The sequence below is a fragment of the Stylophora pistillata genome, chromosome 5 (genome assembly GCF_964205215.1).
Source record: "Stylophora pistillata chromosome 5, jaStyPist1.2, whole genome shotgun sequence".
Taxonomy (NCBI): domain Eukaryota; kingdom Metazoa; phylum Cnidaria; class Anthozoa; order Scleractinia; family Pocilloporidae; genus Stylophora; species Stylophora pistillata.
Genome location: NC_142523.1, coordinates 9,007,959 through 9,023,898, shown reverse-complemented (window position 1 = coordinate 9,023,898; position 15,940 = coordinate 9,007,959). Strand labels below are relative to the sequence as shown.

Genomic DNA, 15,940 nt, shown 5'->3' with positions numbered 1-15,940 from the left:
CTAAAGTTAACGTAGCTCCATTTTCTGCCTTTAAAAGCACACAACACACAACCCACAATTCCTCTATTCGCTCCGACGAAGGGCTAACGCTCGAAACGTCAGCTTTAGTAATTGTTACGGTGGCCAATTAACCATTTCAACTTTGTTGATATATCCAAATTATTTTATTACCTAAAGTTAGAGTTATTAGGGTAAATTTGAGCCATGGGAAAGTATCATCAGTTTGAGTCAACCGAGTTCAAATCGTCTATTGAATTTAATGATACAAAGTATGCCAAAATTGTCCGAGCGTTCCATTCAAATCCTTGAGAAAAAATACAAATCGACGAAACTTACGGGATCACAGGTTCTGGGAACTGACGAATTGAACTCCCAAAATCTCAATTAACAGAAGAAAAGTAGTTGAATTCCGCAATCTTCGGTAGAATCGCGAAGGTAAACCAAATATTTCAAAATCAGCGAGCCGTGTTCATCTCGTGATGTTCATCACAGTGCCTCTATTATTAAAACTTTAAGTAATTATCAGGAGATGGTTAATACAATAGACTCACGCTATAAAAGCCATGCAAATTTACCGGAACACAAGAGAAATTTATATCAGAAAAGAGTTCAAATCCCAGAGCGCCGTCCTGGTTCACTAAGTGGGAGTTAGGGGTAGGACATTTCCTCTGCCCGCTTTGTTCTACGGGTAACTAGCTATGTGAGGGTGGGTTAATCTTGTACCCAGATGCTATGGTGTAAATGTAATGTAAAAGGTTTGTGTACGATATAGTATCTCAATCCTCGTACCCAGACCATTCATGGCCAAGAGGTTACAGTCACACAGTGGGATCTGGGTACCAAATTAAGATAGGGATAACATGTGGCCACCGCTGCAGCAAAACAAAGACACATTTGAAAATGCCCAATGATTCAACAGACAGTTTACTTTCTCATGAAAGTAACTTATTGTGTAATCAGGAAATTCTAGAAATCTACTCGTTTAATGAAATGAATTTTATAAAGTTACATTTGTTTAAAGCTATTCTTCGAGAAAACTCAGAAGAGGAGTTTGTTATGTCCAAGAGATTATAAACCTGAATAATCTCTTGTTAAATATGCCTTAAACTGAATCACCATCTTTGGAAGAAAGACCGAAAGTTGGAAAGCTGTTCATTTGTTGCTTTATGAACTTCAAATCTTCCAATTACTTTTCTAACTATTTAACCACTGAAATTATTTTATGATGAGAACGCCCAGCAAACATTCACACGCGGGAGAATTATGCTAATTTTTGCCCTCGCACCCTTTTGTTCCACCACTGTGGCAAATTTTGCATCAAAATATCTTAAAGAATATAAAAAAAAAAGAAAAGAAAAGAAAACTCTTGGAAATAAATCCCCGAATCGATAAACGACACAGTATGGTAACATTATTGTCCGAAGAAAAATATTTTTGCCTTTTTTTTTGTTTTCTATTTTGAAGAGGGGGGTGAATGCTTTTTAAGGAATGGTCATTATTTGTCGCCTACAAGAATGAGGGGGGGGGGAAGGGGGGTTGAAGGATGTTGTTTGTATAACAGTAAAACTTACCTAAGGCCTTGCTAGGGTTCTATGATATTCTTATGGTTCAAATTTTCTGATTTTCTGAACCTCCCTCCCATCCGCTAAATCCTTTATATCTCAAAACCAGGATTACGGCTAACCAGGCTGGCTCGTTTGACTTGGAATCAAAAAGTTGATTACAAACGCGCCAAGATCTCGGTAAAATCGAGCCAGCCCGGCTTATGTAACGAGGCCCTCTGTTAGTGTGTTACTAATTAAAATGTGTCGATTTGTCGTAGTCTGCTAAAACCTGAACAAAAGCACCAATGATTTTCGTTATTTTTCTTACCTATTCAAGACGTCCTTTACATTACGAAGGCATAGTAAACGACCACTCAGTAGGATAAACATGTTTTTGCGCGCGAAATATCTTTGTGAATCAAAATCAGACAAATTTTTCATTTTTGTAAATGGGCTGAGTTTACCTCATGTTAGGTGAATAAAATATATCAGATCTTCAAAAAGGCTCATAAAATTGGATTAAACCAACACAGTTACATCAAACTCATTTGCAATTGAACTCACTTGCAATTGACACATGCTCTGTGAGAAGAGAGTGTTTTATATCCTTGTGTACATATGAAACAAAGTTACTACGACAATGTCAGAACTGCAAGTAGATTAATCAACTATTTATACCAACCTTTGATGTACATTGTATTGAGAACTTGAATGTTAATATTTAGTCGAAAGTTGAAGTAGCTTTTTTGCGAGCTTATTCTATGCGCTAGTGTTCTCTGCATTTGATGTTCTGAAAATGTGTTTTAAAATTGTCTTCGCTTTGAAATAGGTATTCAGTACCTATGGAATATACAGAACACTTCTTGTCCGCTGGCGGATCCGAGTTTAATAATATCTCTTCCGAGTGAGAAGAGGGAACAATTAAGAGACATTGTGTGATATGCTGGTGAAGGTGTCTTTAGTAAAAGTGAAAGTCTCTGCCTAATTTATCCTAACACACAATTTTTTAATGAAACATCGATTTTTTTTTTGCATTCTACGATATATTTAGCGTTAATCTTCAATCAGAACCATATGTCCCTGAAACAACTTTCCCATTGCGGACTAGGGATATAAAATTATTAGATCTTTTCAAAGGTTCTTTTATTAAAATCATAGCCGCAGTTTTATCATTGCCACTAGGTTTTGTTCCTTTAATAATAGTAATCTCTGTACCACGATCAATTAAGAAAAACTCCTGTAAAACTCATTTATGCCTCTTGCTCGCTTGCCAATAACCAAGTGTTGTACACTGTGCATTGCTAGGGATGAGCACGGTTTGCTGGGAGAATTAAACGGACAACCTTTATTTGCCGTAATTTGGCCACTCAGTTGAGTGGCCGTTTATTATTAATACCAAATCGAATTACAGTGAAACCGGAAATAAAAACCTAATCCCAGCAAAGGTGAGGGCAAACACCCATCGAAAGAGGACTCAACGCACTTCTGAGAATGCTCGAAAACATTGGGCGGGTTAATAGGGTGGGGAATGTTTGCCCTGCACCGAAGCTTAACTAAAAGAGGCCCGAAATCAAATATTCGGATGTTTAAGTATCTGCTATTATAAGTCCCGGATGTAACCTATCCGGGATAATGATAAGTCGCGGCGCAGGCTGCATAAATTAATTTATTCCCTTTGGTAATAAATGTCATTTAAAGTAAATAGGAAAGAAACAAACGAAAAAATCACGAGTATAAAAAACCAGCAAACAAAACTTAAAGAACAAATCGAAAAGCAAAAAGGCCAATCCACAAGTTAATTCCCGCAAGATGTTAAAGCTGCACAGTAACCTGGACACGCTATAAAATCATAAACTAACCTGAATTAAAGCATCTCTCTCTATGAACTTGATTTCATAAACTTGTTCATGATCAATAACGTACCATGCCTCTCTGCCAGTTAGCTTTGTTTTCCCTCGAGTCCTGATGTTTCCCGAAGAGAAGTCGAGGAAAAAATGAGGACTCTTGGGGAAACAAAATGAACTGTTTCCCTCGGGACCATACATTAAGTGTATAATCAGTAGGCCTGTTTATACAGGCGCTGATATTAAGTAGTGTTCCAAAGCAGTTCTCTCGACAGTTCCAGGAAAACTGCTTCCTAAATCCTTAAAAGAATTGCTTTTGCCTCAGCACAAAAGCCTTTCCATCAGAGTTGAAATCAGTCGTTCCAGATTCCTGAAAACTTTAGTGGAAAAGAGGCTTGGGGCGAATTTTCAATGAGCATATGAACTATTGGAGCCGAGGTATAAGGTTCGTTGATGAAAAGTTCGGCGCTCTTAACCATGTAGAGATCACTTAATCCTTTCATTCCCAAGATCTCATTAGCAATTCTCTTTACTCTCTGCTGCACAATTCTTACGATGTCAGTTGGGGGAATTTGATATTGGATCAACTAATAGTCCTCTAAATGACTATAACGTGTCTGCTTGATAGTGTATTGGTATGGTAGGGAGAAATTCCGTCTTGATCACTCATGGGAGTTAAATAATTAAGAAGTCCTTTACTCTAACTGACAAGGACAGAAACAGAAAAATTTTACCTTAAATATCCACGAAAAGTGAGACTGCAAAATACAATCAGGTGATCAGCATATACCACAGGTGAAATAAAAAACCAGCGAGGTTGTACGCTTGATTAGAAATTCCTAGAAAAAAATGACCCAGGGTTTTAGATTTCGGGTCAAGATTTCTTACTTTTACAATGTTATGAGGAATAAACAACAGTGCACACGAGTGACGGACTGTAGGAAATTGCCAGCGACCAACCGCTGACAAGGGGTCGGGCATTGAGCATGAAGCATTGAGTCCTTAATCTGGTTTTAAACTTTTAATTGTCTTATTGACACTTCTGTAAAGCACTGAACACTGCGTAGTTTAACAGTGCAAGATAGCCCTATATTTTTACCAATGAAATTACTGGAACTACCAATTGACTCAATGACGTCACAATATCGATATCGAAGAAAAACGTCCAATATCTTACACGGTAACGTATCGATTCGGAAAATCCGTATCGGCCTATCCTAAATGCCGTGTATTGAGGCGAAACAACTAAGACGCAAAGCAAGCCAGTGAAGTGATATGGTAGCTCGAACGATAAAAAACATTTTAAAAACTATTTGCAACTTACAAATAACGCAACACAAGTTGAGAGGTCAAAAAAATATTTTCTAGGTGGAAGTAATTTCCGAAGACCAACCGACCTGTAAAAATAACTAGTATGCTATCATAAAGAACATTCTTGCTTAGGTTTAATGATATTGTCATGAAAGCGCTAAAGAATTTATTTAGGGATATGTAAATAATTATTTTATTCTCTTAGGATCAATGTAGTGCGTGATATTTGTATCTGTTACATAACTTGTATTCTTCACTTGTGTAAGGTGTTGTGTAATTAACCTTTATTGTATATATCAAATTGTTTTCTTCATTCTTTTCTGGCACCTTGCGTCCACATGTATTTAAGGATTCGGGTGGTTACGGTGTGGTGTGTGTGTTTTCTTTTTTTTTAAGGGAGAAGGTCACCGGCGGCAAAGGTTGGAAAAGTTACAGAGCCTCGTTCGGATCGGGGCACGTTTCAATCACTGAAAGTCATTCAGAAAAATTCGTCCTTTCACACGACAAAGAATTCATTTCCCGGGGGCTTACGTGTGCCGAGAAGCTGACCGAAAAACTTGAAAACCCGCAGAAGAAGGAAAAGGAGAAGGTTATCTTCTGTCAAAGGGAAAGCCAGTGAAGACAAGGGGAATGAAGGAAAAATCTGGGCGAGGACCGAGTTACGTTAAATTGGAGACTACTACGTTTAGCTGCGTTAAACGTGAGTTGAGTTTGGTTTTTTAAACGCCAGTCTGGGTTGTTAAATGCGAAGATTGGTTTGTGAATCGTGAGTTTGGTTTATGTGTCGTTTGGTGGTGGAACGTGGTTGTTAAGAACAGGTCAAGCACAGGACGCGAAGGTGAACAGAACTGAACCAAAAAAAAAACCTATCTTTTTTTATCTTAATAGTAATTACTCTTGTAAATAGTTTTAGTGTACTGTAGTTTAAATTATTATATTTTCTGTAAATTTAATTAGGATAAATAATTCAGTTCATTGTGTTGTCGTTTTTGTTGGTTGCTCTATTGTTTTAATTAGGATAATAGATATTTGTAGGTCTACGTTTAGTTGTGTTATGGCGTGTCTTCTCGGGTTCGATTGTGCTTGGTGTTTTGTCTGTGTTGGAGGGCGCCCACCTTTGTGGCGCCGATTTGTCACAGATATTTAGGGCCGAGATAAACTCATATTTTTGATACTCGCCAGATCTAGCCGTGCACATGCGCAATAAGACGAATACTCCCGAAGTCTCGAACACAATAAAGTTTTTCACGCTACCTAGAGGGTCCCCTATACTTTTTACGTGAAGGGTGATTGGATAATTTTTGTCTCGTGAATCGTGATTTTATTTTTTATCTACTCGTTAATCGAACGAATTTTTTTACTAAGGTGGCCCGCGAATTAAGAGCTTAATAAACGTGATTCGTTAACCATTTTGTTTCGCGTGATGAATTTCCGGCTTTTTAATTGTTGTGGAATTGTACGTATTGTTCTCGAACAGCTGTTGTAAGGTGTTGGCAGGAGATGGACTTCATGTGGATTGATAAAGTCAGAAAACAGACCACTGAGGGACCGGTCATAATTTATTGGGGGGGGCGGGGAGGGCCACTATATTTGGGGAGAGGGTGACAATTTTTTTAGCTCCACTTTGGGGAGGGCCATTTTTAAATAGATTCCATTGAGGGGAGGGCTACGATTAAGTTGAGTGAGACACGGACAAAGTTTGGGGACGGGCATTTGACAGTAAATTTGTGTGGGACAAATTTCTTCGTTTGGTAACCAAATCTCAAGAGCTGTGCGTCGCCAACTGTCAAACTTGGAAGAGAGTCTCAATGGGGTTAACTGTCAACCGTCAAATGGCCAAAATATTAACCGTCAACCGTCAAAAATTCAATATTTTTATCGTCAACCGTCAAATAAGCAAGCCAATGTTAGCCGTTAAATGTCTTAGACATCCTTTATTAAGAACTAAATGATTGCCTTAATTGAGCTAAATTTATGTTGTTTATAGATAAAAGTTTTGATATATCACAAAAATACATTTATGTAAGTCTTTTAACTCCTGGTCAGCGACCGAACTGACTTCCCGTGTCGTAAAACGTTGGTCATTTATAAAAAATAGGTGTTACAAATTAACAGTTCTTTTCAAACACTTCATTATGAAAAATTACGGCCAATTATGCGCGTTTAGTTCGTTTTATAAACGACATTCCAAAAAATTAACCGTCAACCGTTAAAATGGTTTATTTTTAACCGTCAGCCGTTAACGTGAAGCCCCCCTCCCCCGCCCCATTCAGACTCTCGGAAGGTCGGCAAAAGAAGTCAAACGACATTTCAAAAACAACAAAAAAAAGTCAAACGACATTTCAAAAACAACAAAAACAAAGACAAGATTTTAACCTCAAAACTTGCTTACCAAACTTTCGTCGCTTCTCACTCAACTGAAAATGGTAGTATGCAGTTGTTAACTGGTAAGTTTTTGCTCACCCTTTATACTCTATCACCTCCGACGGAGTATAAAAGGGGGGAGGGGAGGGAAGGGGGACTGTAGAAAATTCACCGCCAGGGCTTTATTGGGGGATAAAGTAAATTGTAATGTGATACGATACGGTCATTTTCACAATCCCAAACAGATCAAAGGTTTCCTCCGACCCATCGTGAAAAGAAGAACGCTTTGGAAACATACAATTTTAAAGAGAATTTAAGAAGCCCTTCTGGCTCTGCATCTCGTACAACAACAACAAAGGTCGAGGCCGCGCGGAACAACATGCCTCTTGGCGACCTGATGCTGGCTCGGCCAATCCCAGCGTTCATTTAGACGCAGTATTAGCTTAGTAATTCCTGGAAACTCATTACGACTGATTCATTTAATGCATCAGCATTCTTCAATTGACGTCAATCCAATACGATTCACATTTCCTAGAATGTTCAAATTCAAATTTGAAAAAAATCCAAACATAAGTTTAAAATATTCTAAGGTAAGAAAAAGCTTTTAAGAGAAATTGAAGTCGTCACATAAAACACAATGGTTCATCGTTCGTTTCTTCCGTTTCCGCATCAGTGATTATAGCGACACCGTTATCATTAATATCTAATTTGCGAAATTGTCTTGAAAAACAGTAAATAATAACCGATACTGGCGAGAAACCTTTCTCTTACAAAAAGATAACGTCACATATTAAGGTCATGTTTAGACGCCAAGTATATACCTAGACTTTCACTCAACAAAACGAGCACTGTGATTGGTTGATTCTTGGTCAAAGTGCCTCTGATCAAACACAAATGTTTCCCGACCGAGATACAAATGCACAGTTGTTGCACGCGCGCCGAATACAACAGCATGTTTTTGTCATATGATTTTACAAGGGAAAGTCTAAATATGTAACGAAGCAGTTAATGTATCGTCTCTTGGAAAACTAGTTAGTTTTGTTTTCCCTCTAGTCTTGATGTTTCCCGAGATGAAGTCGAGGGAAACATCAGGACTCTCGGGGAAACAAAGCTACCTGTTTCCCTCGGGACAATACATTAAGTGTATAATGTAGACCTGTTTATACTGGCGCCGATTTTAAGTAGTGTCCTAAAGCAGTTCTCTCAACGATACCAGGAAAACTGCTTTCTAAATCCTTAAAAGAATTGCTTTTGCTTCAGCACAAAAGCCTTTCCATTAGAGTCCAAATCAGTCGTTCGAGAGTCTTGAAAATTTTAAAGAAAAAGAGGCCTGGGGCGAATTTTCAGTACAGCATAAGAACTATTGAAGAAGCTGTTCTTAACCGTGTAGACATCAGTTAATCCTTTCATTCCGAAGATCTCATTAGCAGGGAGAATTTGTCATTGAATCAGCTAATAGTCCCCTAAATGACCGTAAGGTGTCTGCCTGATAGCGTATTGATATTGTAGGGAAGAATTCTGTCTTTGTCACTCATGGAAGTTAAATGGATAAAAAGCCTTTCACTCTAATTGACAAGCACAGAAACAGAAAAAATTTACCTTAAATATCCACTAGAAGTGAAACCGCGAAATCCAACCAGGTGATCAGCATATAACACAGCTGAAATAAAAAGCCAGCGAGGTTGAACGCTTGAAAAGAAATTCCTAGAAAGAAATGACCCAGGGTTTTCAATTTCGAGTCACGATTTCTTACTTTAAAAATGTTATGAGTTGTAAACATTGCACACGAGTAACAGATTGTAGCGAATTGCCAGCGGTCGGAAATTGCAAGGGGTCGGGCATTAAGCATTGAGTATCGAGTCGTTCATCCAGCTTTAAACTTTTAACTGTCTCATTGACACTTGTATAAAGCACTGAACGCTGCATAACTTTAACAGTGCAAGATAGCTCTATATTTTTACCAATCCAACCACCTGAATGACCATTTGACTCAATGATGTCACAGTACTGATATCGGAGAAAAACGTCAATTTCTTACTCGGTATCGTATCGATTCGGAAAATCCGTATCGGCCCATCCTTAGCGTCGTGCATTGAAGGAAAACGACGAAGACACAAAGCAAGCTCATGGAGTGATATTGTGGCACGACTGACAAAGTAAGCAACATTTTAAAAATTATCTACAAGTAACAATTAACGCAACAGTTGAGAGGCCAAGAAAATATTTTCTAGGTGGAAGTGATTTCGAAGACCAGCCTTCCTATAAAAATAGCTAGTATGCAGAAATAGGGAACATTCTTGCTTGGGTTGGTATTTAAGGACGTGATAATTTAAGAATATTTAAGATTACTTATGGAGGAAAGACACAGAGAACGCAGCAAATAAATCAGCAAAATTAATTAACTTAGGGATCATGAAACCATAAAATTCGTAGATGTGTTGGCCATATCATATGTGTGGGCCATATCATTCCAAAGCGGCTAAATCAGCGTTTAATTTTCCCTTGGGGTACTCCGGTGACAATTTACCTGTCGTGTGCAAACATGCGCTACCTACTCTTCCAAAATAGCTAAATTGTGATGCCAAAAATTTTTTTTCCGATTAGTCACGAACTTTTTCGCGTTGCTTCGGCCAAAGTCCCTCAACGCTACAAAGAACAAAAGGACTATTGTTTACTACTTAATGTGTGAAATTGAGCCGGAACAATAGACCATTTCTTTATACGTGGTTCTTCCGCGTTGCGCTTTCGTTTTCAAAGAGAGGCGCAGTCGGCTGTTAAGGCTTGCGACTATCAACACACAAATTCCTTCAGACAATTCTTAAAACTTTAACTCAAACGTTGAAGTTTTCTCAGGCGTCATTCGTGTCCCTGAACTTAAGGAAAGAGTGTTTCATTACCAAAAGTCTCACATGAAGACTTCATTCTTTTAAAGCATAGAAAACCTGCCGGGCTACTCAGTTTTTAAACCGTCACTTAACAAACCACGATTCTTTTTAGGGAGCAGAGCACTTTTATCTCGTGATTAAGTAGCGTAACGTCAATTGTAACAAATAACAGATTGCACCGGTAGTAAGTACTAGTCGAGTCCTTTCGTGCGTGCAAACATCAGCTTAGGACCAATCAAAACACCCTCTACTCTAGCTGTGAAACATAGAAACAATTGACTAACCTCTCCACCAAAAGAAAAACTACAAAATCCAACCAGTGTTATGAAGTGATAATGAGTTTTTCCGCTTTTTTTGAAAAATTAGCGGAAAAATATGCTCTCGTCGGTATGAACTATCGATACTAACGTCGAAAAACGGAATCTTCCTTTGTAACCGACAGTCAGTTGAGAACAGTGAGCATAATAAGTCCAACGCAAAACAGTATGAACTTAACTTTTGTCCAAATTTTTTTTTTCCAAAATGTCAGTATGGTCAGCTGGTAAAGAACAATATGCTTAAGAGTTTTAAGAAAGCAAAAAATCTGTTGGCTCTATCATTTGCAGTTAGGATCGAACAGATGAGCAGGAAGACAACCACATTATTATTAGTAAGTTGTCAAAATTGTTCGAACGTTCCCTTCGATGAATTTCTTAACACTTTATGAGAATTCATGAAACATACCGAGGCCAAGAAGTTTCAAAAACTTATGAGGCAAGCTCCTAATTTTTACTGAACAGAAGAAAAGTGGTTCAGTTCTGAAATCATTGACGGAAACGCGAAGGAGAACCAAATATTTCGAAAGCAGCGAGACGTGTTCATCTCGTGATGTCCTCTACGATGCTTCTATTTCCACAACGTCAAGTAATTAGGAGAAGATGGTTCATACAATAGATCGCTTTAACTCACATGATTACCAGCATTACCAGCTATACAAATTTATTGAAACACAAAAGACAAATTTGCAGCAATGTACAAGCGTAGGTGGATAGGGATGAAATAGGGACACAGCGCGTGTGATGCTGAGTACAAAAAAGGAGCTGGAGCGAGACAAAAAAAGTTAAAAATCCCACTAATTCTTGTTTCAAACAAATCCAGATTAGCTTCTCATGAAATGGGTTTGCCAGTTGACGAGATTAAGCTGTAACATTTCAGGTTTCTTTGTCATCACTAGAATGTTCGAGTTTGAATCGAAAAGGAAAAAAAGGATTTGAACTAAACGTCATTTGCACAAGTTCACGGATAATCTTTATTTGTACTCGCATTCATACTTACTTTAAGCAAAAAAGTTATAAAATTGAAAGAAATTATTAGAAATAAAATTGGAGTACTAGCAGCCTGGAATAACGATGGCGGCTAGCGGAGCCAGGCAGCTATTTAACATCAGCATTAAATAAAAATTAAAATACAGGTCAGCAAGAAGATTGAAGCACAAATGCACACACACACACAAGAAGAAAGAAAAGAAAAACGGAGTTTATAAGATATGAAGGAAGTCTAAAATAGTTAGAGTTATTTATGAATACTAAACACTAATATATAAGAAGAGCACAATGTCTATGGCAAATAGTAACAGCTATATAATTATAAACCACAAAATAAAGAAGCACTTAAAAAGGTTACAGAAATTAACAGGAGACTAGATTACAATAAATCGGAAAACAATACACTGCTAATAAGTACATAAGTTGCTAATAAGTACATATTAAGTAGCTAATAGTCTTTAACTAGATCGCATTTTACTGACTCCTTGAAGTTTGAGATTGATAAGGTTTTCAAATTTTTTCTTATCGAGTTCCATACTTTGGGGTTCTTAAACCTTAAATTAAATATTCCATAATTTGTTCTTACTTTAGGTATAGCCGGTAGGACAAATTCGAGGCACTTCTAGTTTTGTAGTAATATTTTTTATTTACTTGAGTGAAAAATGTATCAAACACAGATGGTAGGCGTCTATTGTAAAATTTATACATAAAGGCTGCATTATTAACGAAGACAAGGTCAGGCAGTTTAACAATATTTAAGCGCTTAAATATTGGACTAGAATTAATGCTCATGGAAATTAGAAAAAGTTATCACTCTCATTGCTCTCTTTTGTAAGATAAACAAAGGCTGGGTAGTCGAAGAATATTAGTGTTACCCCACGAGATTAAACTATGGATTAAAAAGGGATGTATTAATTAAAGCATAATATAGTTTAATCAAAATGTCTAAATTCACATAATAACGAAGTTTAGAAAGAATCCCAATATTTCGCTTGATCTTAAAGCAATATAGCTTAGTTGACTTTTCCATGATAAATGAGAATCAATTACAATACCTAGATATTTTATTGAAGACTCTTGGTTTAGGTTCATTCCATTTAAAGACGGAGGTTGACATGAAAGGGTAACTTTGTTTGTGGAGGGTGAAAGACGATAAAATTTGACTTGTCAATATTAAGTGAAAGTTTCTTAGCACTTAACTAAGTATGAATATTTACTAGTTCATTATTTACTTTGGATTCAAGGATCTTAAGATTTCTATGTTTATAAAATAGATAGGCATCATCTGCAAATACATGAAAATCTAGAATTTCAGAGCAGTTACTAAAGTCATTGATAGCGATAAGAAATAATGAGGGGCCCAGAACTGAACCTTGAGGAACACCACAAGAGACATATTGCAGTTCAGACTTAGCTTGACCCAAGGAAACATATTGATATCTGTTGGCAAGATGAGAGATGAACCAGTCTTTGGTTACTCCACGAATGCCATATAGTAGTCTAGTTTTTCAATCAAGATATTATGATTTACAGTATCAAAAGCTTTGCTGAACTCCAAGAATATACCACAAGAAAATTTCTGGTAGTCAATTGCATGAAAAGTCAAGGATACTTATATAATTGCATGATCAGTTGAGTGATTTGCACTGAAGCCAAACTGCTCGCAATAAATTAATTTATTCTTGTCCAAGAAATCTAATATTCTCTTGTGCATTTGCTTTTCCAGCAGTTTATTGAATATTGAGAGAGTAGAAATGGGATGATAATTATTTAAACTTGCTTGCTCACCCTTTTTGAAAACAGGGGTAACTTTAGCTATTTTAAATAGATCTGGGACAATTCCAGTGGAAAAGGAGACATTAAATATAATTTCTAGAGGTGTAGATATAACTTGTTTGGTAATTTTTAAAATGACAACTGGTATGCTGTAAGGTCCTGTAAACTTATTGACATTTAGCCTAGTAATTTTATTTTCAATTTTAACTGTTGGTGTGGGAAACAGAAAGAAACTGTCATTGGGTGGAACTGCAAGATACTGAAGAGGCGATTTGTTTACAGTAGGAATCTTCTTTGTCAGATTACGTCCAATATTAGCAAAAAAACTGTTAAAAGCATCTGTCAATTAGACTTTGAAGCATTAATTTCAACATCTTCAACAAGTAATTTAGTGGGAGTAGAGCCAGATCTGGATTTAAGATTAATAAGTTGTCTTATCCCCTTCCAGACTTTCTTAGAATCAGTCATATTAGTATAGAAATAGTAATTATAATAATATTTTTTAGATACTTTTCATAGGTGATTAATTTTATTTCTCAGTATAGAGTTTGAATTTAGTGTGATAATAAGCAGACTTATAAATAGTTGAAAATGTATTTTTTAAAAAGTTTGTTTTTTATATTGATTGAGACCCTTTAAAAGCATCTAAAGCAGGGGTTATCCATGGCTTAGATTTCCTTCTCAATTCACGTTTAGAGAGTTGTATAAGAGGGATATGAACATCAACTATATCAGAGATGCTGGTGTAGAAAGAATTAAATATATTATTAGGATCGGGATTAGCACTGGCATGCAGCACACCTCAATCAACTGAATGGATGTCTTGAATTATACCAGATTTATCAAAATTAGAATAATCTCTTTTGTAGGTCTTAACCTTGTTAGGCAAAGAGGTTAATTTTTGGATAATAAGGAAACTAGGTAAATGATCAGTAAGATCATAAATAATATTCCCACTTAAGGCGAGGTGTTTCCAAGAATTAAAGAAAATGTTGTCAATTAAAGTTTGAAGTGGTCAATGATTCGAGTAGGTTGTGAAATATGTGGTTGATATTTGAAGGACGCCAAAGTATTTAAGAAATTATCTGTATCAGAGGGAGAATCTAGTTTAAGCAGGTCATGATTAAAGTCTCCTAAGATGATGCAGAATTTATTTTCCCTATCAATCTTTTCAATAGTAGAGTTAAGAAAATCCATAAAGTTTTGCATGTTACCATGTGGATGCCGGTAAATCACACCACATTAGCATGTTACATGGAGATCCATTTTGCATTTCTACCCAAAGTGTCTCAAAATCATTAGTTGAAAATGTAAGATCAGGTCTGGTTGTGAATAATTGATCCTTCTTAAAATAAGCCAACTCCTCCAGCATTTGAAAGACTGGGTAACTGAAAGCAAAATGAATATCCTGGTATTTCAATATTGGATAAAAAACTTTAGTCAACTTTAAGCTTATAATCTCTGTGAGACCCACAATTGAAAAAGGCAAATATAAATCAGAAAGCATATGTTGTAAATTGTCAAGTCATAGAGTAATTTACTAAAATGACAATTGAATTTTCTAAAAACGCTTAAAGAGAAGAAAAGTTTGTAAGAGCAATTTAACTCGTCAGATATAACACAGTGGTTCAATGTTCCTTTCTTCGATTTCTGCATCACTGACCCCATCAAGGCCATAATCAGCGATGGATAATCTGTGAAGAATGTTTTGAGAACCAACAGATATAATAGTCGGCCTCAAACTACATGAATCATTTTTGAATCCGATTTATCATATTTGATAATTATGTATTAGGCGGTAATGTGATATTTCTTTTTATAAATTTGCACTGGTGAGATCTTGTTTACAATTTCTTTGCTCGAATCAGCATAGCATGTAACTTACATCAGTAATGATGAATCAATTAAATAACCGCGTGATTTCATACACATATGTCTACCTACTGTTCCAGTTACCAATCTGCAGTAGGGCTGTGGTAATTCGAGCTCCCAAAAGAAACGAAAAAACGGTTCAAGCTAGAGGAGGTCCGAGTTATCTTTACTCGTGTTGAAATTTCAATCATTCTTTTCATAATTTATGAAGAATCATGAATTCGAAAATACGATTCGATCGTGCTCAATTTTCGTACATTAAGTTTGTTGAATAGGAACGTTCAAACTAGATCGTTCATCAAGGTGTGTCCCGTTCACATACACGTTACCACTTTCATAAAATCGCGAATACAGGATGGGACGTGTCAATCAGCTATGATCTGACACTTTGACGTTTATCGAACGACGTTATCAGGGTAAATTTGAGCCAAGGAAAAGTAAAATTTGTTGCGTTAACTGACTTCAAATCCAAGGGAAGTCGGATCCTGTTCGAGTTAACGATAGTGGGGTTCTACCGTGTTGAGGAAGCAATACATAGTTTTTCGACTGAATCGAAAAATGGAATCTTCTATATATTTGCAACGCAGTCAGTTGCAACGAGAAAACAGTTAGCATATTTGATTGAAAGCGAAACAACTCGAATTCTACTTTTCTCCAGTCTAATTTTAAGAAAAAATCAGCTTTTGCCCTTTAAATTGACAAAGAACGAGATATGGGATTTTTTGAAAGGATGAATCTGTCAGTTTTAATATTCGAAGTTTGAACAGACAAACATAAAGGACCATAAAGGACTACTTTTAAACAATGGAAAGTATTTTTCCAAAATCGTGCTGGCGTTCTTTCGTTTTTTTTTGAGACCTTATAATAAATTAATGGAACTTACCGCTTTAGAAGTTTAGGACCCTGACGAATCGAGCTTCCAAATTCTCAGTAAACAGAAAAAAAGTTGTCAAGTTCCGCAATCTTCGGCAGAAACGCGAAGATTAACTTAACGTTATCCAAATCAGCGAGGCGTGTTCATCTCGTGATGTCCATTACAA

At 36.6% G+C, this 15,940-nt stretch overlaps 1 pseudogene across 1 annotated transcript in view; it reads right to left on the bottom strand.

Annotated features, from left to right (window-relative positions):
• The window catches only part of LOC148730123 (uncharacterized), a 56,820-nt pseudogene extending 48,057 nt beyond the window's left edge, over positions 1–8,763 (bottom strand). The window contains exons 1-2 of the transcript XR_016001537.1: positions 8,663–8,763; positions 4,123–4,227 (exon numbers count right to left, since the gene is read on the bottom strand). The product of XR_016001537.1 is annotated as an uncharacterized LOC148730123 (transcript). The remainder of the gene's footprint in view (positions 1–4,122; positions 4,228–8,662) is intronic.
• Between the last annotated feature and the right edge of the window lie 7,177 nt (positions 8,764–15,940).